Here is a 25,752-nt window from a genome sequence, read left to right as displayed (position 1 = left end):
CACAGAATGAATGACTCACAAGAGCAAAGATTTTGTTGAGATTAACATAAATAACATAAGGCACAAACAAGAAAACAAATATTATATAGAACATGTTACGCACTCTATTTTTAATTGTGGGAGAAGAAAAACATCGTTCTGTACTCATTGAGGGAAAATTAGTTCCTGATGAAATAAATACTCCCCATCTTGAAAAAGAAAGAGAGAAAACAAGAAAAAAAACCCAAACTACCAACAATATGCAAAAATGGAGATCAGTTGACTGGCTTGCAACAAGGAATGTTTTATGGTCTGAAAAATAAAAAGATTTTTTCTACATGGTATTAACATGCAGACAGCGAATTCATTAGCATATATCCTAAATGAATAACCTATCATGATTTTTATAATAGAATTTACAAAGCAATTTTGGATTGACAATCAACTCTATACAGCATCCTTATGGGATAAAAAAAGACAAATATTTTACTCGTGTTATAGAAGAAGAAATCAAGGCTCAGAAACCTTCAGTAATTATATAAAGTCACTGGTTTATAAATAAGAGAACTGAAATCAGGCTGCAGGTCTCTTCATGTTTACCCAAGCCTTTCCTAATGCATGGTAAAGAAATGTCAGTGTGTAAAACATCCTTGGCCCTTGCCAACAGCGGGTTAGGTACACCCGCCCCTGCCCAGTCAAAAACCCGTGTATAATTTTTCACTCCCGCAAAACTTAACTAACAGCCTACTGTTGACTGGAGCCTTCACGATAACATATTTTGTGTGTTACATGTATCATATGCTGTATTCTTACAATAGAATAAATGAGAAAGAAGAAAATGTTACTGAGAAAATCACAAGGAAGAGAAAATACATTTACAGTACTCTACTGTGTTTACTGGGGGGAAAAACTGCATATAAATGGACCAGTGCAGTTCAACTTCATGTTGTCCAAGAGTCAACTATAGCCAGTGTGATGTGTTAATTTGGCTGAGCCATGAGGAATCTTGATATTCGGTTGAACGTTATTGCGGGAATTTCTGTGAAACCGTGTTTTAGATGAGATTAACGTTTAAGCTGGTAGACTGTGTGAAGCAATTTCTCTCTATCTCTCCCTCTTTTTCTCTCTCTTATTGGTTCTGTTTCTTTTCCAGAGAACTCTCATACAGTTGGTCTCTCTGAATTAGAAAAATTCTGATTTATAGTTGGCATTAAGTTTCATCATTTGGGAGTTGACAAGGACAAACACTAGGTGAACAAAGTTAAGTGCACATATGTCTTATTTTAACTACAGAAAATTGTGTATAACATAGTGTATGGCTGCTGTCCTTGTTAAAGAAATAGGATTATCTCTTAGACCAGACTTTTTCAATAGTTTCATTTGTATTGTCATTGTCCTTTAACTAATTTTAAAAAAATAATTGTCCACTCAAGAATTTTTATGTAAACATCTAAAATGTGTTAAATACCTTTAAATATTTGCAAGAAAATGTGTATTTCTTGTATTATGTACGTATTAAGTATTATGTGTGTATTAAGATTAAATCTATTTTCACCAAACTGTTGGAAGCACAAGTTCACCCCATTCCTTAGAGGAAAATGTGCAGACAGGTTGACAAGAAGTCCTCATGTTTGCCAAATCAGATTTATATCTTTTCAGAAAATAACCTCAATTCGTGTTTTATTTCCAATAAACATGATATATATAGCACACAATAGCTTCATCACCTCAGAATTCTATTTTGGAGATAGGTAGATGATAAATGGTGGTAGATAGAAAGATGATAGATGGATGGATGGATGGATGGATAGATAGACAGATAGATAGATACATAGATAGAAGACAGAGACACAGAGCCTTACTGTGACTTTTTTTTCCTTTTTTTGCCTAGCCAGATAAGGTTTGACACTTCAATCTTTCTTACTGAAGCTTCTTCTCTTTGCTCTCCTGGGATTCTTCCTTAGAAGTGGAAATTCTAGATCACATCTGAAGTTGGTGCCTGGAGGTTTGCACGTCTCAAAGCCATGCACCAGAGGGGGATGGGATGAGTGAGAGCTTTGCCTTCCTCTGTAGGGTGGGGGAAGCATCATTATGAAAGTGGAGGAAAGACAGAAGAAACAGCGAACCCCGGGCTACTCAGGTATATCAGGTTTAGAACACAGCCCACGGGAGTGGAGGGTCTGGAAGTCAAATCCCTAAAAGGGCCTGTAAGTCCGCTGCATGCCCAAGAAATGGTATCCACTGTAGAGTATGGATACCTCACGGGAACAGCTGTTCTTGACCAGTGTCAGCCAAGTGCGTGTTACTTAAATCTGCAAGGTACTCCACCAAATAAGGGTCCCAGGGCCACCATCAGTGGTATATTACAAATAAGCAATTGAAAGCCTCTATTATATCATGCAGAAAATACAAAAAAAAAAGCTTTTAAAATACTGATACTAAACCACAAAAGACTGCTGGAAATAAAATGACAGGTCAACTTCTTTATGTATCTACATATAAAAATCCTTAAAACACATTAGCAAACTGAGGTCAGCAAGTTAACAAGAAAAAGTATAAAGCCAAATTAAGTGTATGTCAAGAATTCGAGTTTGGGTTAAAAATCGAAAAACATAAAATATAATTAGTAATAATAGATTAAAGGAGAAATGTGGATATCTTGTTAGATGAAGAATCAGCATCATAAACTTCCATACCCATCTTAATGAAAGCCTTTGCCTACTGGCGATTAAAAAAAATGTTTCGTGGAAGTTTATATAATTCAGAGAATATATAAACCTTATGCAAACAATATAGAGAAAAAATAAGGAAAGTTAGAAAACTCATTTTATGAGGTATGATTATAATCTTGATATCAAGAATAAAATGAAAAAATGTGGGCCACTTTCATGTATAAATACACAAACAAAAATTCTCGATACAATATTAGTAAATTAAATCTACAAATGCAAGTAAAGTTAAACATCATGCTTAGTTAGAGCTCTTTCCAGGAACTGCAGGATGTTTTAACATTTTAAAAGTTTAACGTTATTTATTTTTTTTACATTTAGTTAATTAAATGAGAGAACTAATAAGACCATCTGAAAATATGTAGATAAATAAGATTCAGCAACCATTTAAGATTGATAAGCTTCTTGACAAACTAGAAATAGTAAAGAACTTCTTAAATTGTAACAATATGGCCACCAAAACTGAAATAAATAATGCTCATAACATTAAACCATTAAGACGGTTCCCATTAAATTTAAAATCAGAACATTTCTGTATGAACAATGTGCCTAGAGTTCTTAGCCTGAAAGAGATATAAGTATATTGGTTAATTACAGGAAACATATTTGGTAAACATAGAACAATTTTCAATATAAACAGACTATTAGGGTAAATAAGAATTTAAGCAGTGAATTTTGGCTGTATGATTAATATAGAAAAACAAATAGCATTCCTAGTAAACTGAAATTACCAAATTAAAAATAATTTAACAAATAAATTCATTCAGAGTAGTTACCAAATTATTTGGTAGGAAGGAAAATATAAACATGTCTAAAATCTTTACAAATAAAAGTTATAAAATTTTATAAAGTTTTAGAAGTATTAAAAAAAATTAACGTAGACCTATACCATTTTCATGGATGAGAAGGTTTAGTATTTAAATATTATTAATCATCTCCATATGAATATACAAATTAAGTGAAAACCAATTAAATCTTAAAAGAATTTTCCATGTAACATACTCTTTCTAAAATTCATTAGATGGGAAAATGTATCCAATAGAATTATATAAAATAATATGGGAATCTTGGTTGTCCTTCTAGATATCCAGTGATGTTATAAAGCTATATAATTAGAAAAAAAAGCTTAGAAATATTCTATCTATGATGGAAATCTGGTATATGAGAGAGATTACATCTTGAATCTGCGGGTAAATGAAGAAATACTTCAGAGATAGCACTAAGTTGAAATCACTCTGCCCATAGGACATAGTATAAACATAGAAGAAATTAAATTGGATGCATACCTCATCGCATTCTCAACATTAATTCCAGATATATCAAAGTCATAAATGTGAAAACAAGTGTAATTTCTACTAGAAAATCTAAAAAACTATCTTCATTGCCTCAAGGGAAGTATATCTTAAATTATGACATAAAATTTAGGATAGGTATCTTAAAGGTAAAATTTGATAACAAGACTCTTAAAATTAAATCCAGCATCTCTGTAAAAACAAAAACCACAGAGAGGATTAAAGAGAAAATCACAGACGAGGAGAAGATACTAAGAACATAACTAATAGTGTAGAGAGAATTATGATCAAGAACATATAAAGACTTTTAACAGTGGAAAAAGGGGCCCACTGTGTAAACAATTTACTTGTAAAAGTTAAGCATTAGTGTTCCCTTAACATGAAAAAGATCCTCATCCTCACCAGAAATCAGAAAAAAATACCACAAATCCATGAGATATTTTAGATCCATCCTACTGGCAAAGTGAAAAGATCTGATATTACAACTTTCAGCAAGGACATACAGGAAAAAAAAAAAAAAAAAGAAGAAAGCTTGCATATTACTTGAGGAAGGATCAGTAGGTGAAAACAAGTTTGGGAGCAATTCGGCAGCCGATCCCCATTGCTGAGCATGCTAAATATTACCTAAGAATTCCATTTCTAGAAATCCATCCTTGAGGTGGAAGCAAGAGGAGATAAAGCGAATATGACCCTTGTTGCCATTGTTGTGTTGGTTGTTAAACGCATGGAGGTGAGGTCGTGTATGGTTACTATTGTGTGTGGTTATATATTTTTTTCAGAACCAAAGTAGTGTTTAAAATGAAAAAGCCACAGGGACGCCTGGGTGGCTCGGTTGGTTAAGCTTTCGTCTTTGGCTCAGGTCCTGATCTCCCAGTTTGTGGGTTTGAGCCCCGTGTCGGGCTCTGTGCTGACAGCTTGGAGCCTGGAGCCTGCTTCGGATTCTGTGTCTCCCTCTCTCTCTGCCCCTCTCATGCTCCCACCCTGTCTCTCTCTCTCACTCAAAAATAAGTAAGCATGTACATTTTTTTTTTAAATTAAAAAGCCATTACATTCTTCTGTGTTCAGGATTTCTCCCCCACGCCACCCCTTTTTGGTAAATCCAAATGAAAAAGCACAAGATTATGTCAAACAAAAATTGACAGCAAGGGTAAATATGCTATTTTTCCCACTTACTTGCGCTTGAAGGGTTTAAGGAAGAAGCTTGAAGGTTGTGTGCTTCTCACATCACAGGAACATATTCCTTTGGAACCGATTTTTTATTTTGCGTTGGAACTGGAAAGCTGCAGAGTCTGAATGGCCACTCCTTCCCCTAACTAACGTACCTGTCATCAGTGAAAAGACTTTCTCTGAGTTAAGGGCTTGAGCCAAAAGCTCAATTTCTAAAACATTTCATATACCACTTTGCTAGCTGAAAATAAGGCATCTGTTTGTTTTGTGTGTTGTTACATCTCCTGGGCCAAGATGAGCTTCTTGTGCCCGTTGGTGCTCAGCGAAGGCTTGATGGATGAGCAGGGTTGCAAAATGTATGATTTCTCTGGTGTTACGAGTGATCCCTTTCCCTGTGTGTTATATAAAATCCCTATAAAAAACATGCACGGCAAGCAAAATCCAAAAAAAGTGGACTTTCTGAGAATATGTTAATCTTCTTTCTTACAGCTGCTTAGGAATTCACTTCTACTGGAATCTCCTGAAAAGCAGAGACTCCTTCATAATTGCCTGTCTGAAGGATGGCAGGCTGAGATGATTTTCCTCGGGCCCCGCGGGCAGTCTCTGACCTTCTGAACCGCATTGGCCGGTGGACCAACCAGACGAAGTGGCATCAGAGAAAGACCCAGAGCGGAAGTGGAGACGTGTGGGGTGCACCCTTGAGATGAGAGGCTGTGAGCGCAAGCTGCGTGGGAATTTGCTTTCAGCCGCCTACTCTGGCGCTGGTTGAAGCCAAAGGTAGACTCTGGAACAGTGATCCTGAGTGCCCAGGGGACCTCTACGGGTCACCATTTGCACGATTTGGATTTGTTTACTGCCACCGTCGAGTCATTTTGGCGCTGAGTCTTTGGAGCCCTAACTGGCTGCAAACTCTAGAAGAGGAGAGTTTATGAGGATGTGGCACGCTTTGCCTCTAAAGGACTCCCTAAGGAGGACATGTCACTTCTTGGTTTGAGTGGATGCAAGGTGCAGTAATTAGGCTCTTTCAGTTGGAAAGGATTTCCTAAAGTACCAGCTATAACGGGCCCTGAAGGCATCCCCTGGTGTCGGGCCCCTGTGCCTTCTAGTGTTCACCTCCCACTTTTTGTCGTGGGACTCGACAGGGCACACCGGGCAGCCTGTGTTTCCCTCTGGCCAGCATGCTGTCATCAACACAGTGACACAGCATGGCTTTCTGTGCAAGGTCGATCCAATCAAGGTCATGGCCTACACGTTCGCAGAGAAGATGGTTGAAAGAGCGATATCGTTAACTTAGCCTAGGGTGATGCATGATTATGTGTGGACTTAGAGCTGTCCATCTTCAATGAGGATGAATTCCGATCCCCTTTCTCGATGAGAATTGAAAAGAATGCTGGTATATCTGATATCTTTTTCTGCATAATAAGCCAACCCAAAATGTAGTGGTTTCAAAGAAGAGTTTATTTAACTTCTGATGGTGTGGATGAGTAATTTTGGCTGGGCTTCTTTGAAGGAATCTTCTGATATTTCCAGGGCACGCTTATGGGGCTGCGGTCAGCTGCTGGGTCGGCGCAGGTCTGATGGTCTAATGTGGCCTTGGCCGGGTGGCTCTTCTCTGCTCGAAATTGTGTGCGATCCTGCACAGGCTAGCTCCTGTAGAGGTGGAGAAACCCAGGGCCAGAAGACGAGAGATGCAAAATGCAACGGATGAGCTCTGCCGGGCCATCCCGTGAGGCAGGGGCCGGAAGGGAGGTAGGGGAGCATAAAAGATCATCTACTCCATGGTGGGAGAGCCGTTGGTGCTCCCAAGCCTGGAGGTAGTGCTTCATCGTGAGCTACATCAACAGCCATATTTTCTCTTTAAAATTGCTCAGGCCTTCATCGACAGTTTGAAGCATCTCCTCATTTGAAAATAAAAATTGATGACAATTAGACAAAAAATACAAAAAAAATATCTAATGCTTTCATGAATAAAAAAGAAGTCAGGAAGGAGTACTAGGGGTGCCTGAGTGGCGCATTCAGTTAAGCATCTGACTCTTGATCCCGGCTCCGGCCATGCCCTCATGGTTCGTGAGTTTGAGCCCCCGTTGGGCTCTGTGCTGATGGCGTGGAACCTGCTTGGTCTTCTGTCCGTCCTTCTCTCTGCCCCTCCCCTGCTTGTGCTCTCTCTCTCCAAAATAAATAAATCAACTTAAAAGAGGAAGGAGTACTAAAAAATTTACAAATGTAAAGCCCCTGATAATACGATATTATTGCAACACATCGAGTTTGTGTTACCAGGAGAGGTTCAGAGAGGGAACCAACAGCTTCAAAGTTGGGCTTAATACAACAGAAGTCACTTCTCACAGTCAAAGTAGTCCAATGGGTTGGTTTAGGTTGGTGATCCTCCTCAGGGTGATGTAGGGTCCCAGACCCTTCTCCAAGGCCCCAGGTGGTCTGTTGGGTCCTTGGCAACTTGGGGTCGGGGGAAGAGGACAATGAGGAGAGGAACACAAAGAATTATCGTGACCCTCACGTAGACTTGGCTTCTACCATTGCTGCACACATCCAGTGGCCAGATTGCAGCCGTGATGTTGACACAGAACATGCATATACAATTCAAAAAGAGGCAAAATTAGCGATCTCAGCAGGCAGCATGGTGGTCGCTTAAGGCGCTGATCACAAGGTCGTGTGGGGGACAGTCAGTGGGCTGGCATAGCTCTATTCCTAACCTGGTGACGTGCATTTGATCACCTGGAGATCATTCATGGGGCTGTATAGTTATGATTTATGTCATTTCCTGTGTATGTGTGACACTTTCATTTTAAAAGCTTAAAAAAATTTTTTTTAATTTTTTTATACATTTATTTATTTTTGAGAGACAGAGAGAGACAGCATGAGCAGGGGAGGGGCAGAGAGGGAGGGAGACACAGAATCAGAAGCAGGCTCCAGGCTCCGAGCTGTCAGCACAGAGCCCGACGCGGGGCTCGAACACACGGACCGCGAGATCATGACCTGAGCCGCAGCCGGACGCTCAACCGACTGAGCCACCCAGGCGCCCCAAGAACCACACAAGCTATCGGCAGGGCTAACAACAGACAAACCAGTCTGGCCTATTCTTACTTAACTTTGAATCCGATGCTCAGATTTTGCTCTTGGAAATAAAGATAGAGACTGTGACACATTTGCAGTGCAATTATATTACCTTTCTTTAAATCCTACCATTGCGGAGCCAAATGTTTACGTGAGATTATTTTATGTGCCCACCGACTGGCGTCTGAAAGAGCTGCATTTTGGCACAGGTTAAAGTCTGTTTTAGGAACAACCCAGTGAAACTCATAGTTTTATCTGCCATAGGGAGGTTATTGGGAACACTGGCCACCTCACTTCTGAGAGGACACTCCTTAGGGATTGAAGAAACAAGACTGTCTGGGTGTGTCTTGGGAAATCGCCTTTTGCCCTGGGAGCGGAGTGGCCGGGTCAGCTGGGAGACAGGGAGGGGGCATCCCCACGAGGAACTGTGACAAGCCGTGTGCCCACAGTCCCTGTCCAGAACCCGCAACATCTCTCGGGAAGACGCTTTTCCTGGGTGCTGGTGTTGCCCCTTTAACGAGCTGCTAAGTCGTTTTAACCGTGCTCCCATTCTGAGATGTGGAGCAGGGGTGGGCATCAGTTCCTCATCTCTGCTGTCTTCGTGTTTCTCACTTCGCTCCTATGATTTCTGCAAAATAAGATCAAGACAAATAAAATAAAATGAGGCCACGAGAAATAAAATGAAATAAAATGGCATTTACCTTTTCCCTCCTCCCTCTACTAACAGCAGAGCACCCCCTGCTATGTAAACCACAGTGGAAACGAAGCAGAGACATAAATTGGGAGGAGCGAGGCCCTCGGTCTAGTCCAGAGTAGCCAGGACCTTCTAGACATGAGCTCTCTCTGCCTCTTTGTCTCTGTCTCTCTGTCTGTCTCTCCTCCTTTTTCAATCTCTGTCTCCTTCTCGTGCACACACACAAACACATATCCATCCATCCATATTTTGTGCGAATATTTCAAAGCATATATGAAACGGGGGCTCCTGGGTGGCTCAGTCAGTTAAGCGTCCAGCTCTTGGTCAGGCCCTGATCTCACGGTCTCGTGAGTTCGAGCCCTGCATTGGCTCTGTGCTGACAACGCGGAGCCTGCTTGAGATTTTCTCTCTCCCTCTCTCTCTGCCCCTCCCCTGCTCACGTTGTCTCTGTCTCTCTACCAAATACATAAATAAACTTAAGAAAATAAAAGCATATATGAAACCAAAAGCGTTAAAGGCCAAACAGCTGATTGTACCAATATAGATCCTAGAAGAACATCTGAGTCAACCAATGGCTTATTTATGACAAAGTTTCGCTACTGTTTAAGGGTAGCATACGTTGTAAATAGAGGTGGTATAATTAAGGTCTAAGTCTTCCTGGAGAGCTGCGCACCCCTGTAATGAGGCCTGGAGAGAGATAAGGATCAGGTATCTTAGTAACTAAACCTCTGTCTTACCTCCATCTAATACCTTAAGATAATAAAGGCCAGGGAGTTAGTTCTGTGGGTTAATTAATGAGCTAGAGACGGAAATGTTTTTATTCATCAGGAAAAAAGGATAAAGAAATGTCCTTGGCTACAAGGAGAAACTCACCAAGACGGCAGATTCTCAGATCTGATGGTCATCTTACCTCTAACACACCTTACTCTCAGGGATAAAGGATTCTTTTTGTGGTGGATAACATGGAGAGGCAGAGTTTAGACCAGTGAAATGGGAGGTACGAAGGACCCAGTAGGTATACGTACCTGAGTATCTGAGTGTCTAAGTATCTCTATCTATCATCTATCTATTATCTATCTATGTATCTATCTATCTATCTATCTATCTATCATCTATCTAACATATCTATCTATCTATCTATCTATCTATCATCTATCTATCATCTATCTATCTATCTAGATGCTTTCTAGACAGATGCATGAATGCATCCTTCCATCCATCCATCCATCCATCCATCCATCCATCCAAGAGATTTAACGGTTTTGTGGGAAGCAGGGGGACATATCCAAGGGGCATAGAAAGGAGCCAAGGGTCCTTGTGGTGGGAAAGGGGACCCCGTGTTCTCAATACCTGTTGATGGTGGTCAACATCTCAGCAGGCCATCCTGTAGCAAAAAGAAAAAATAATTCTGAGAGATTCTCTTCCCCCAAATCAGATATAGCTCGGGGTTTCAGCCCACGCTGAAATCCTGCTAGGGGCTTCTAGGAATACTTGGGATCTCCCTCCCATAGACACTCCCCAACACACATACTCACACACACACACACACACACACACACACACACACACAAGCTTGTGAGAATGCTCAGGGGATAAGATAGAATTTTACTGTAAATCTGAGAGTTTTGTAAACGCGGTGTGTGAACATTTCTGATTGATGGATGGGTTGATGGAGAAGGATGTTAACAGATGTCGGTGGCAGGGCACGCCACGAGGGCATCCCGCCCTCACCTGCCATTCCCTGCACATCTGTCACGTGCACCATGCAGTAAGTTTGGGGACAGTGCGGATCCCCTCACACCCTCTCTCTGAACGATAAGTGGTAATGATCATTTTGTCTCACGGTTTCTACACTCCCTGGAGTGGATGCAGGCCTGGGCCGGGGCTGAGCTGTAGAACAATCTCCTTTTCCCCAGAGCGGAAAGAGACAGGTGCCGCGTCGTCACCCACCCAGCAGCTGGTTTTGGATCATGGATGCACGTGATTGTTTCCCTGCTCCTTCCTCATGGTCCTTTGGCCCGAGGTGTGCCTACAGCAGGTAAGGTGTGAAGAAGGACATCCTCTCTTTTCTGCGCGATCATTTCTGAAGTTCACTGCTCACCTTCCGGACGATGGCAGGTGACAGGTCTGCGGCCCCTGTCTGCAGAGGTACTGTCATCTTTAAAAACCTTGGAGCCTTCGAACAAACAGCTCAATTGCCTCCTACACGTCTCCCTGTCAGGATAAATGTCTTCGCAATCACTTCCCCAAAGCTCGCTTTTGCCCCCACCCTGGGAAAGCATGGGGATGTCTGAGCTCCTGAGGAGAGGAGAGTGTCTTGCAATATTTTTTGATAACACTTACAGAAAACAGAAGCGGCATTTATGCGCACCGAGATGGCGTTATGATCTCATAAGGAAAAATTTACCATCACAAAAGCCATTTATCTTTTAAAGCCAGCAGAGGGAAAGAGCCTGCCTAGATTTTATTGGGTTCTGTGCCACAAAATGTAGGCTTTGTTCAGAAAGGATAAGATCTGGTTTTGATCAAAATTACCATCATTTTTTTTTCCCCTGTGTCATTTGTGCAATTATTGGTTGATGAAACTCTTGCTGAAACAAAAGGAGTGTGGGCCGTGGCACAAGTCAACGCTCAAGCGTCAACTTAGGGCGAGTTTGGCTACTTTTGCTTTTGGATTGAGGTTTAACACGGGTCTTTTCTTCTCCTTTGACTTCCTGTACCTTTCCAAAGAGTGTGCGTTTATGCGTATTGTGTGTACGAGCTGTGAACTTGTGTGGTTTGCGGCGTGTCTGGTGCCTGTTTTATGTGTATGTTGTACGCATGGTATCCGTGTGTATGTTTTGTCCGCGTGGTGTGTGTGCGTGATGAGTGTGCTTTATGTCCGTGTGTGGGGCACGTGTGTGTACGGTGTATATATGTGCCATACGTGCGTCGGGGACCCGCGCGCGTGTGTGTGTGTTTCTGGTGCGCGTCTGCTGCCTGTGTCTATAATAGCTTCCCACCCCGTGAAACAAATGTTTCGCGCCTCCCTTATCTTAGCACAGACACCTCCACTAACAAAAGCTCCTTAATAGTCAATATTCACAACATGTTTTCAAATATTTGCCCAACTCAGGCTCAAAGCTTAATTGCTACGTTACTATCACAGGAGTCCTTGAAATAATTGGGTTTACCAAATCCGGCCCGAGTGATGCTCACGTACGCGTCTTCCTGCCATGGAGCACGTGTCAGACCCGCCAACCCCTGCAAGGCAGGAGCACAGCCGTGGAAGTCGGATGTTATCACTAAAGGCTGCAGGAGACGTGGCTGGAGTCTGGGCAAATACGTACAGAAATGGGTCCTGCCACATAAATAATGGCAACCTTGCGTCCGCTTCACCAAGAATTATGCAGGCGGCAGAAATACACTGAATGGGATGAGAAGCTGGCCACTAGAAAGCTTGTGAAATGGAAACATTCGTAAGAGAGAACAATTTTAATTTTTTTTAATTATTTTTTTTAACATTTATTTATTTTTGAGACCGAGAGAGACCGAGCATGAACAGGGGAGGGTCAGAGAGAGGGAGACACAGAATCCGAGGCAGGCTTCGGGCTCCGAGCTGTCAGCACAGAGCCCGACGCGGGGCTCGAAGTCACGGACTGTGAGATCATGACCTGAGCTGAGGTCGGACGCTTAACCGACAGAGCCACCCAGGCGCCCCAAGAGAGAACAATTTTTAAATTGTTGAATGCTACTGTGGCCCTTGAAGCCAATCACACGACCCTCTATCATGGAGAGTTTCCACTCACAGAGTTGCTCAAACAGATACTGGTGCACAGGTCCAATTTATTTTTGCAACAAGGATATGTATTTTATGAAGTGGCTGAAATTGGAAACTCTTTAATGTTTATTTATTTATTTTAGAGAGAGAGAGATAGAATGTGCACACGTATGCACATGAATGAGGCAAGGGCAGAGAGAGAGAGAGAGAGAGAGAGAGAATCCCAAGCAAGCCCCACGCTGTCAGCGCAGAGCCCTGGGCTCTGGGTTCTTGGGCTCGGTCCCAAGAACCTTGAGATCATGACCTGATCAGAAATCAAGAGTCAGCCACTTAACTGACTGAGCCACCCAGGCGCCCCTAGAAATTCTTTAAACCTGTAACTCAATACAGGTCAGTTACATACGGCTTTGCAAACAAACAAACAAAACTCAAATGTAATTAGAAAATTGTAATTACAGAATCTAACTGGTATCTGAAAATGTTAATGTTTTTCGGATCAGAAGTTCTTGAGCACACAGGGCAGCTGGAGCACAGCCCGCATCAGCGGGTCAGCCATAGGCACCGGGGGGGGGGGGGGGGGGCGGGTTCCTGGGATGGCATCCTTCTCACGGCCTCCGTCTTAAGATCACTGTGCTTCTTCCTGAGCCACACTACCCTGGACAAGGAGCCTGATCCTTCAGAATTCACCTGTTCGCATAGGTCACAAGGAAATGATGAAATCCCATAGCCGGCGGGATTGTCATGAACAAACAGGAATACTCAAGAGCAACTCTTTGTAAGCCCAAAATTCTTCTCCCAGGACTTCAGGCCTCCTATTTGCCCCTCTGACTCAGCACCCACTCACTGGACCAATTTCAGGTCTCAGCCGTGGACACATCTGACCTCTTCCTGCCCACGTGTCTACTTCCTCTGCCAGAAATGCGCGTACCCCCTACAAGGCTATAGATTTTTGAGACAGATAGACGTAGTAAGACACTTGTTCAAAAACAAACAACTGTCATCATTCTCCCAGGTCTGTATTTCATTTCTTCCAAAACAACGCAGTAGAAACAGAGCTGTTGACGACTGGGGACAAAATTATACACCTACTCTGAAGGTGAGGTTTCTTCTGTTGACTATCTTTCTCAAAGAATTAGTGTTGACCTCTGCTTTAAGATATATGGCCAAAAATTTCATCAAATAACATTGACAGCCTCTCTCAAACATATGCAGTAATGTTAAAAGATTCCATATGAATAAGAATTAACTTTCTGCAGTTTAACCTAAATTTACGATTGAATGGAAGTCAGAATGAACGCAATAGGCGCCGGGGTCTACAAGGTGCATTTGCGTGTGGTGCCATCGGCACGGCCGACAGGCTGTGTGAACCTGGGCAGGATGCCCGGCCTCTCTGCGCTGTTTCCTCATCTGTAAACTGGGGGCAGCAGGGGTCGCTGTCCAGGGGCCCACGTGCAGATTGAACTTGTCATTGGACGTGGAGGGAGTGGTAGCGACAGGGCGGCCCATACACCGCACGGGGCACTTACTCATTCTTGTCAGGATGAACCCATCCCAGAACTTCGGGCTTCTATTTGTGTCTCCTTATTAACCCTCACCACATGGAACTTGCGTTATTTATTCACCTTCCTGTCTCCTTTTTGAGACTTGACTTCAAGACTTTTTCCCCCTTCGTCTCCAGTCCATGTAACCAGGGAAACGGTCAGCAAATGGTGGCTGAATGAGTGAATGAATGAGTGTCTCCAAATCAAAACTTTCAGTGCTTCTATAACCTACAACAAACTCAGGGACCTAACATGACAAAGTCCCCCGTAATCTGTCTGTGTTTTTCTGGTTTTGATTTTTCTTTCTTTCCCATGATCACATATTTTCATCTAAACCTGTCACTTAGATTTAGGAAAACACACAGAGAGAGCATAACTTAAGACTGATTAAGTAGAGGAGTCTGGGTGGCTTAGTCGGTTGAGCATCTGACTTCGGCTCAGGTCCTGATCTTGCAGTTCGTGGGTTCGAGCCCTACATCGGGCTCTGGGCTGACAGCCCAGATTTCTGTTTCAAATGAAAGTGAATGGAGGGGCGCCTGGGTGGCTTAGTCGGTTAGAGCTTGGAGCCTGCTTCGGATTCTGTGTCTCCCTCTCTCTTTGCCCCTCCTCACTTGTGTTCTGTCTCTCTCTCTCTCTCAAGAATAAATAAATAGTGAGAAAACAACAACAACCACCGATTAAGTATATTTTGGAGGGTTTGCTGAAAAAAATATTCTTACACAGTTTAAAAAATTATAGATTAATGCATATTCCTGGGGCGCCTGGGTGGCTCAGTCAGTTGAGTGTCCAACTCTTGATTTCAGCTTAGGTCGTGATCTATCTCATGTGGTGAGATCAAGCCCCACACGGGGCTCCCTGCTGGATGTGAAGCCTGCTTAAGATTCTCTCTCTCTCTCTCTCTCTCTCTCTCTCTCTCCCTTTGCCCCTTCCCTGCTTATGCTCTTGTGCTTTCTCTCTCTCTGAATGAATAAATAAATAAAATTTAAAAAATAAATTCATGCATATTCCCAATCACCATCGATTAAATATGGTGAAATCTTATTTGTAAAATTTATAAATAAGCACTCCACTTTGGTTTGCGTCTTGTCCGCCATTAGGTAAAAAATTTTAAAGGCAATAGTCACAGAGTAGAGCGCCGAAAAGGATGTAGGTCTTAACATTTTTAATTAATCGTATTTACTGAAAACAAATCGTAAACAGGATGACACGGGAATTCATTTCTCTGCAAGCAGGTGAGAAGCGTCTTCAGTTTTGTTCTAGAATTGCACTTCCGAACGGCTCGACTTCTGCGAAGAAGATTTAGACACACAGAGCATTTTTACTTCGATGAATTTATATTTTGTACTGGGATATAGTACAATTGGCACAGGCTTCAGGGTCATCAAATGTGCATAAATTCGTCACCAAGTTTACACGAAGAACACGTCGCAAACACGCACCGGCAGGCACACGTAAGACTCTTTCTACATGTGCGTCATCGGTAGATGAGGGCAAGACCTCCATTTTTAAGGCTTTTGCACAGGCGTCACTCACGCCAAGGGTCCTCCTTCCTGTCCCCGCCCCCTCACCTGCTGCACACTCCGGGTCCTTGGCAGGTCACAGAAATAGCCACAGAGGCAGCACACTGTCAGCAGAAGGCACCACACTAATCCTCACTCCGGTCTCTTCCCGGGGGTCTTCAGATTCCTCATTGTCCCATGAAGAAGGATGCTGGCCGGCGATTATCGTAAGCATCCAGACATGGGGAGGATGTACGCTGTGCAAGAATCAGGAAAGACACAGATTACGGACACAAGTGGACTTCGGTGAACTGGATACGGTGGCTCACAACCCGGTGAAAAGGAAATAAAGGAGGTAAGTGAGACCTTGGGGATTCGGAAGGGGTCCCCGTGCTACCAGGGTCCTTCAAGTCTCTCCGTCCCTTCTCCTTCCTCTGTCTCTCGCCCTCTCCTCCCTCCGTCTCTCTCTCTCTCCCTCTCTGTCAATGGCCCACGCAAACACACACACAGACACACGCACTCAATTTCTTTCCTTCCAGCACAGAAGGAAGTTTGCTAGGGTCAAGTGATAAATAGCATCTTGTAGGAAAAAAAAAAAAAAAATCAAACAGTCACAGACGATGACTAATGGGCAAGGCAGGCATGGATGAGGCAGAGAAAAATGTTGCCCATGAAGAATTTCAAAAATTAGATTTACTTAATTTTTAAAAACGTCCTTGCCGTAAGTAAACAGATGGGAGTGCCAAACAATAGCGAAAATCAAACCTCATCTGTTATGTTTATTGGCAATATAAAATCGAGCCGGTGTCGTTGGGTGCAATCTATCCCAGGGAGGAGAGAGAAATGCAGCAGTGGTTCCGGGCTCTCTTCTACTCACCGTCTTCCTCTTACTTGATTCTTCCAGCTAAATTATAAACGGGAAAGGGGACGAAGCAAAAGGAAAATTGCGCGGTGAAAAACAATGGCCCTAATGCACTGTGAATAAACGCAGCGTTTTCCTTAAAACCGAATCTTTCTTAGCCTCCACGCTTTCTGCTCAGGACCCCGAGGGCTGATGGCAAGGCTCCTGTGTGCAGTGACCATGCCTCTGGGCCCTGACGGCGGCTGGAACCTTTCCCAAGGCTGCCGAGGGTGTTTTGATACCTGAAGTCAGAGGTCCTGAGTTTCCTCACATCGGCTCCCAGCTTCTCTGATCTGTTTCCTCATCTGAAAGTTGGGATAATAAGATCTGCTCCGTCTCTGCCCTTGAAGTTAAACGAGTCAAGGCAAGTAGGAAAAAACCTGATGAGGTGTGTTATGGGCTGAATTGTGTCCCTCGGATATCGTATGTGGTCGCACCCCTTACCCCCTTATCATACTTGGAGATACGGCCTTGACGAGGTGATGCAGTTAAAAGGAGGCTGCTGGGGCGGGTCCCCAGGCCGTCTGTTCAGCGTCCGTGTAAGAAGAGGACATCTGGACAAAGAGACCCCAGACATCCGCCTGCAGAGGGAAGACCACGTGGGGGGACCCGTGGGAGTAGCATCCACCCCGCCAAGGACAGAGGTGTGAGGAGGAACCACACCTGCCAGGGCCTTGATCTTGCACTTCCGGCCTCTGGAAGGGTGAACGAATAAGGTTCTGTTGTTGTGACGCCCTGTCTGTGGTGTTTTCTCCTGGCAGCCGTGGAAAATGAATACAGGATGTGAGTCATTATACGACTATGAGCGATGGTGTGAAAACCATGCACGTCATCTGGAAGGTCACAGAGCTGCGAAGGGACGGGAGCACCAGCTCTCATCACCGTCCTCTCCTGGTGAAACATACCACCCTTGCCTCGGGCGCCCTGACTTCAGATGAGCGAATTTGCTTTGAGAAGAAACACTGTTTCCCGCTCTCCGTTTCTCATCCCTCCCCACACCTAACCCGCTGGCGCGTTATCCGGCCCCTAATGACTGAAAACCAATTTCACAAACTTCAACCGTGGGAGGCATGGCAAGCCTGGAGAAGCTTAAGAGGAAATGAATATTTATAAATGAAAAGGGCAGAGGTTAACCATGCAATAGAGCATCATTAAATATCTCTTCCCTTAAAGCATTAAATATTTTGTGGGTATTTTATACTTTGTGCAAATGTTAAACATGTCAATATTTATGCCAGCCATGCAATGCTAGCAGGGAGTACAAAAATGATGATTTTTTTTTTGCATTACGCAATGCTAATTTAAAACACGATGGCAAATAATTTATAATGATATAGATATGGAAATGTCTTTGCCCCTTGAACTCCCTAAACCACTAAAATGCGATTTATTTTTTTATTTTTCTTGCTGCCTAAAAACCTTTTAAAATTTAATCTTTGTTGGTTTCCAGAAGATGGATGTCTTGGGCAGTGGATTTGGATCAGGAAAATGAGCCCCTCATGTCCCTGTCTATATTTCATTTCTACCTGGGTTGCTACTGACACCTGTCCCTTTCAGTAACCACTGAAAATTAATTACTGAGTCCCCCAAATCACAGGTTTGGGTTTAAATTCTGAGCCGAGAGCAAAATCTTTCCAAAGATTTCCTTCAACCGGGGAAGTCCCGCTGTGCCCAAAGGCAAGTGATTTATTTTTTACCCTCTTTCCATATCACCCTGCAGGTAATGCCTTCAGAAATGAATCTAAACTCTATTTTAGAGTCCAAGGCCAAAATGCCAAATATTGCAGGTGTCCAGGGATCCCTTGGCAATGATTTGGGAATGAAAATTAAATAATAGGAAGCAAAAACCTAGACCGGTCCAAAGAGCTAATGGTTATTTTAATTCTCGATTGTAGAGGTTATTGTCTTTTCTTCTTCCAGGTTCTCTGAGCAGCAGATTTGCATCTCAGCCTGCCTTCACTCAGGGCCACTTGTTAAGATTCTTTGTCTGCCTTTGGATGCTGAGATCCTGAGAGGCACAGCCCCTGATCCCCGGTGTGCCCGCCCCCGCTGCCCTGACCAGCGCTCCCCAGGGTGTCTGAAATGGCTTTCCCGCAGGGAGGGCCTCACGAGTGCCTCATGAACATTAGTGTTGGAGGTGCAGGGGGTCATGTGGGCACATAGAGATGGAGTCATCAGGACGGGAAGAGATGTGTGTCTCACAAGGAGAGTGGAACTTCGGTCCATCTGAGACTTCGGCTCGATCACGATCTCGTGATTCGTGGGTTCGAGCCCCGCGTCGGGCTCTGTGCTGACAGCTCGGAGCCTGGAAGCTGCTTCGGACTCTGTGTCTCCCTCTCTCTCTCTGCCCCTCCCCCATGCGCACTCTGTCTCTGTGTCTGTCTCTCTCTCAAAAATAAGTAGACACGCAAAAAACAAATCAGCATTAAAAAAATATTTTACTTATTTTGAGAGAGAGAGAGAGAGTGCACGTGGGGGAGGCACAGAGAGGGAGAGAGAGAATCCCAAGCAGGCTCTGAGCTGTCAGCGCAGACCCGACGTGGGGCTTGATCCCACGAACCATGAGATCATGACCTGAGTTGAAATCGTGAGTCGGACACTTAACCAAGTGAGCCACCCAGGTCCCCCCAGAAATCAGCATTTTAAAACATATATCTGTAAAATCATCACAAAGGCTCCAGTGTGCCCTGGTGAAAAGAGTCCCATGTCTTACCAAGACTTTTCTTTTTTAAGGAAATCTAGACAGAACCAACGAAAGAGCCTCTCTGGCAAGACCTCCAACAGGAGAGTCTGAATGGTAACACAGATGCCCGAGGTCCCCATGTCCTCTGCCCAGCCCGCACCCTGCTCTGTGGTTCTGCTTCAAAGAGAGTGAGAGCGCCAGGGGCACCTGGATGGCTCAGTAAGTTAAGTGTCTGACTTGGGCTCAGGTCATGATCAGGCAGTTCCCGAGTTCAAGCCCCGTGTCGGGCTCCATGCTGACAGTTCAGAGCCTGGAGCCTGCTTGAGATTCTGTGTCTCCCTCTCTCTCTGCCCCTCCCCTGCTCACTCTCTCTGTCTCTCTCTCTCTCAAAAATGAATAAACTTAAAAAAACAAAAAACCAAAGATTGAGTGCCACCTCATGTCCTTCTCCAGAGAAGCATCCACTTGACTCGAAGCCATGGTGGCAAGGCCCCTGTGGCTGACAGCAGAAAGCATGGGACATTTTGCTGTGTACTCCATTGAAAACCCCTGGGAGACACGTTTGTCTTCTCACAGATTGTGTTCTCAGGAAACAGAGGCTGGCTTGGAGTTTGGACAGCAAGATGCTTCCCGGAGATCAACACCCGGAAGAGGGAAGGGAAGAAGCAAGATGGGCAGGGGAGGAAGTAGAATTTTCGATGTCAGGCTGACAAAGCACGGCCTCTTCTTCCCTGGCAGGGGCCTCTGGAATGGGCCGTGCCCACCAGAGTATCCTGGGTCAGGCTGACAGGACCAGGCTCCCTGCGTGTCTGACTGCAGGCTCTGGCAAGGCTGTGCCCTCTGTGAGATGGCAGAGCCTCAAGTCTCCATCTTAGGAACCTTCTGCTACCCACGTGCCCCATTGTCAGGCATCAGGTTTTCCATGAAGGGGTCTTGAGAGACAATCAGCCTTCTTCAATGGCCTCCTATCGGACTGTCTGTCAGCCTTTGCCTTCACAGGGTCAGCACAAGCACAGGGCCTTCCCTCTGCTCTACTGTGTGGGAAAACATGGCTCTTTCTCAATGCCCAGTGGTTAGCAAGCAGAGGGACCCACCCGTCCAAGAAGGCAGTGCGGGAACTTGAACATCCCTTGGGGATCTCACTCCCACATCCATTGGCTCATCGACATCACTTCCGAACAGATGCACTTCTCTGGACGTTCTGAGAAATACTCCCCAACTTCTTACAGTTCTATGTAATAAAAAATGTCTGTAAACAGAACACATGAAGACCTTCACTGGATGAGTGGAAGCCTAAGACCAATGATGCAGTCAACAGCCGTCAAAGGGCCTCAGTGAAGGGACAGGGTGACCTGGCAGTGTTGAGAATGGCCTGTAGTTTCAGGGCATGTGTTTCAGCCAGTGGGTCCAGCAGGAAACCCATTTCGCCCTGAGGGGGTCTGGAAGGTTAATGGAGCAAGGGGCTGTTAACTCTTAATGGCCATCTTGAACGGTCACATGACTTCTAGGATCTGCTAAGAAAAAAATTATTAAAGGATTGCTGCGATCCTAAATATCAAAAAGAATTCTTCATATCTCAGGTCCCTTTTAACGGAGTCCAGCCCAAATCTCAGGAGGGCTCCTCATGTTGCCTTCAAGGACACTGTCCTTCTGCTCACCGTCCTGAGTGCTACTCTGTCCTTGCCCCCACGCACCTGCTGCAGCCACTGGGCACTTTCTTTTTTCTTTTTCTTTTTCTTTTGTTTTTTTTTTTTTAGGTGTGTGCACTGAAGACATTAATGCTCTGAGAAAACAGTTAGAAATGCTGGATTAAAGAACTCTTTAACTTTGGAAAAAGGAAATGCAAAGGAAAATATGATCTCACATAATGTAAAATGGCAGATAAATCAAGAATGAACAGGTTCTATTATAAATAAAAGTTGAATTTCAGTTTCACATTGGGATGGCTTTGATCTGTTTTTCACCTGAATATGTCCTCTTGGAGAATTCAAGGACTTAAAAAGATAATCACAAAGAAGTTGAATTACCAATCGTGTATTTAAAAATTTTTTGTTAATGTTTGTATTTATTTTTTGAGAGAGAGAGACAGAGAGACAGAGTGAGTGGGAGAAGGGCAGAGAGAGAGAGAGAGAGAGAGAGAATCTGAAGCAGGCCCCAGGCTTTGCACCCTCAGCACAGAGCCCAAAACGGGGCTCAAACTCATGACCGCAAGTTCATGGCCTGAGCTGAAGTCGGACGCTCAACCAACTGAGCCACCCAGGTACCCTCCCAATCATGTATTTTAAAACATTAATTGTTGAAGGAGACATTTTCTTGGGTAAATCATACATAAAACATTCAGAATAACGTGGAGGCATGAAGCATAATATACCTTATAAAATATATCTTCTATTTTTCAATGGATTACATGTGTAAGGCTATGTGAGACTAGATCAGAGGAACTGAATAGGTAAATTGCAAAATAAAAATGGCAGATCAAATTCAACTATATCAATAAGGCCGTTAGATATGAATGGATAAAGCCATTTAATCAATGGTAGAATTATCAGATGGCGGATGTTAAACAAGATTCTACTAATAGGCTGTCTGTAGGAGACCCTTTAGATTCAAAACTACAAATAGATTGAAAGTAAAAGGATGATCAAAGATATATCAAGCAAACTGCATCCCCAGGAGAGTTGGAGTGTCTACACTCATATCGGACAAAATAGACTTTAAACCAAAATGTGCTACTGGAGATAAAGAGGGAATTTTATAATAAAAAGATCAATGCACCAGAAAGATAAAATAATAATGGACTGCATCTTGCAACAGCACCAAAATATACCGAGTTAAAACTGATAGGGGCTCCCGGGTGGCTCAGTCGGTTGAGCGTCCGACTTCGGCTCAGGTCATGATCTCACGATTCGAGCCCCGCGTCGGACTCTGTGCTGACAGCTCAGAACCTGGAACCTGCTTCGGATTCTGGTGTCTCCTTCTCTCTCTGTCCCTCCCTCGCTCATGCTCTGTCCTCTCTCTCTCTTTCTCTCTCTCTCTCTCTCAAAAATAAATAAACATTAAAAAAAATTAAAAGAAATGAAAGTAAAACATGATGTTAATTTCCAATTCTACACCTAGTGAAGTTACTATTTCTTCAGAAACAACAGAACAAAGGAAATAGTTCAGAAATTTTTTGTATCCTTTCTTGGGTTTTACTGGATTTTTTGAACATACTGAATGGATTAATGGAAGTATGGAAGTTCAAGCAATATCACGCTTCCAAGAACACCTCTGGAATAAGATCTTAGCATAAATCAAAATAGAGAAAAATGGAACGAGGAAAGAAATCCATGAGAAACAGGGACTGTAGTTTGGTCACGTGTGTTGACAATGGGATATATGTCCCTGCATCGCCAGAAACCCTTGAGCACTAGACTTGATTTTAGGTTCACCTGACTTGGGCTGCTCTCAGCTAGCTTATGGAATCAGGCAGCATCCTTCTCTGGAGGGAGGAACGTTCCTGCCAGGTCTCCAGTGTTTCCCGCAAATACATTTTCAGAGACATTGATCAGTGCATGGAAAGACAGCACCATGAGTGAGAACCAGAAGAAACAAGACAAGAGAGACCTACAGAGCCTTCGGGTATCGGATTTACCAAGCACAGCGTGTAAACACGCTACTTACTTTGTTAACAAAGTGCAAATAAAGCTTGACAACAGCTGAAGCAAGTCTAAAATGATAGAGAGTGTTTCAAAAACTTGCAAAAGAACTGAATAGGATGTCTAGGAAAAAAAAGAACTGGCGAATGCTTTGCCTGGAATAGGACTTTCTTCAGTGGGCTTTGAAAAATTGATATGATCCGTGGGCTTCAAAGGCTTGCATTCCAAGCAACACTGTGGTCAATTAGCGGTCCGTGATGCCACCTACATGATCAATCACAGCCTTGAGGCAGAGAAACTCATCAGCGGAACAGACACCACACCGGTGGGTCAAGTTCCACAAAGGAATGGTTTTGAAGGTCTTCAACCTTGTTTGTGGGACCATCTTCCTATTTCTATCTTAGATGGAGTAGGAAAACTCGGAACATCATTTCCAAATAACAGCACTGGAAGGGGGCCAGGGAGCAGGGAAGTGTGCAGGTCAACTGGGAGAGCACCCAGCGATCCAAGAAGGTGAAAAGGAGAAAGAATTGGTTTGCTCCCTTGCTTTGAAGCTGCCTCTATTGGTATGCATACTATTATGATGCCTGTACATTGGCTGCCTATAACCTTGGATTCATTAAACATCTTTGTTCTGTTAATCTGTTAAAGGGAATGACTTCAAAAAAGCAACATTAAAATCTGACAGGCAATACTATTGCAAAACAGTAACTATAACTGTTTTATAATGTAACTCTTAAAATTTTTTAATGTTTATTTATTTTTGCAAGAAAGAGAGACAGAGTGCAAGCAGGGGAAGGGAGAGAGAGAGGGAGACACAGAATCCGAAGCAGACTCCGGGCTCTGAGCCGTCAGCACAGAGCCCGACTCAGGGCTTGAACCCATGAACCCTGAGATCATGACCTGTGCCAAAGTCAGATGCTTAACCAACTGAGCTGTCCAGGGACCCCATAATGTAACTCTTAAGGGCTTGTCCTCCTTTAAAAATGTTACCCAAGGAGGGGCACCTGGATGGCTCAGTCGGTTGAGTGTCTGACTTTGGCTCAGGTTATGATCTCACAGTTCATGGGTTCAAGCCCTGCGTCAGGTTCTGTGCTGACAGCTCCGAGCCTGGAGCTTGCTTCGGATTCTGTGTCTCCCTCTCTCTCTGCCTCTCCCCTGCTCATGACCTGTCTCTCTCTTTTTCTCAAAAATAAATAAACATTAACATTTTTTAAAATAAAGAAAATGATAAAAACGTCACCCAAGGAGTTCGAAAAAAAATGGATCAGGGCAGGATTTTCAGTCAGAGACCAAGGTCGAGTTCATTCTTACCAATAAAAGTGTAATTTTATTAGAAATTATTGGGGAGTGTTTTTCCTTAAAGTTAATTATTTTTAAAGATCTCACTAAGCATCTTTAGTACCTGAAGGTGAATGTGAATTAATAGATCTCTTTAGAATATTATTCTCAAGGGGTGCCTGGATGGCTCAGCCGGCTAAGTGTCTGACTTTGGCTCAGGTCATAATCTCAAGGCTAGTGAGTTTAAGCCCTGCGTCAGGCTCTGTGCTCACAGCTCAGAGCCCGGAGCCTGCTTCAGATTCTGTGTCTCCCTCTCTCTCTGCCCCTCCCCCGCACACTCTCTGTCTCTCAGAAATAAACAAACGTTGAAAAACATTTTTTAAAAAAGGATATTATTCTTCAATATCTAAGGTCAATAACCTTTTATGCTTCACTATTGAGTAAGGTAAAGGCAAGATCATCTGAATTATTCCTACAGTGTTCCATACTCAGGGAACTAGATGTAGGAATTTCCTGTTTTCTTATTATCATTAATTAATGAACAAAATTAGGTCCCATATGATAAGATTTGTTTGATATTTTTAGACTATTTGATTGTCATTTTAAAGTCCCTTAGGCTGGGCTGAAGGTTCCTAAAGTTACAAATTAAAACACACCGATCTTTGTGTAAAATTAACACCTAATGCCGTAGGTAATGACATTTGAAAATTAAGGGAAGTGATTTCATATATAACTCAGAGAAAAACACAATTGTAGCAACTTCAGCTACCAAGTGGTTGGTTGAAAGCCTCTAAATCGTTTCCCCTGACTCCACAGGTCCCAGTAGATGGGAATCAAATAGATGGAAAATGGAGGGATGAGGAGACAGTGGCAGTTAGAGAAAACCCACTGACGGCTGTGAAACGGAGTCCAGTAAAGGCAGAAGTCGGGTGCTTCCCGGAGGTCCTGAGTCTGCGGCAGCGAGAGGGAGCAGTTTCTCCTCAAGATCACCCAGCAGAGCCTGACTCAAGGAAAGACAGACTCATAACCCTGAGGTGAGGCGCAAGTTTACTAGTCAGGCTGAAACCAACACAACAGCCCGAGTACAAGGGGGAAAAACAGGGCTCAAATTTAGGAAAGCATTTTATATCCTGAGAAATGCCAAGGATCATCATTCTCGGGAGTTTTCCTGGTGATGTAAAGTTTTTGCTTCTAAGACAGTCCAGGGAAGGGACTGGTGTTAAGATTTATCGGATGCAGTGCAGAAGGGTAACCAAAGGAAGGAACCTTATCCACGCCTCCCTGAAGTTTCCAGTAGCCCTCTCTGTATCCCTTAAGGGGAAGAAAGAAAGAAAACGAACATTTGCGAAAATGTTCTCATGTGCCAACATAGGGCCAGCTACTTCCTACGAATTATCCTTTTAACTCCCAAGGAGCATTGGAAGTAAGCCCTGTAGCTTAATTTTACGATTCTGTTAACAGAGACTCGGAAGAGACGTAACCCCGTTGAGGACGCGGGCCAAGTCCAGGACTGTTGGCC

This window comes from Panthera leo, chromosome A1 (assembly GCF_018350215.1).
Source record: "Panthera leo isolate Ple1 chromosome A1, P.leo_Ple1_pat1.1, whole genome shotgun sequence".
Classification (NCBI taxonomy): Eukaryota; Metazoa; Chordata; class Mammalia; order Carnivora; family Felidae; genus Panthera; species Panthera leo.
This window is presented reverse-complemented; position numbering follows the sequence as displayed.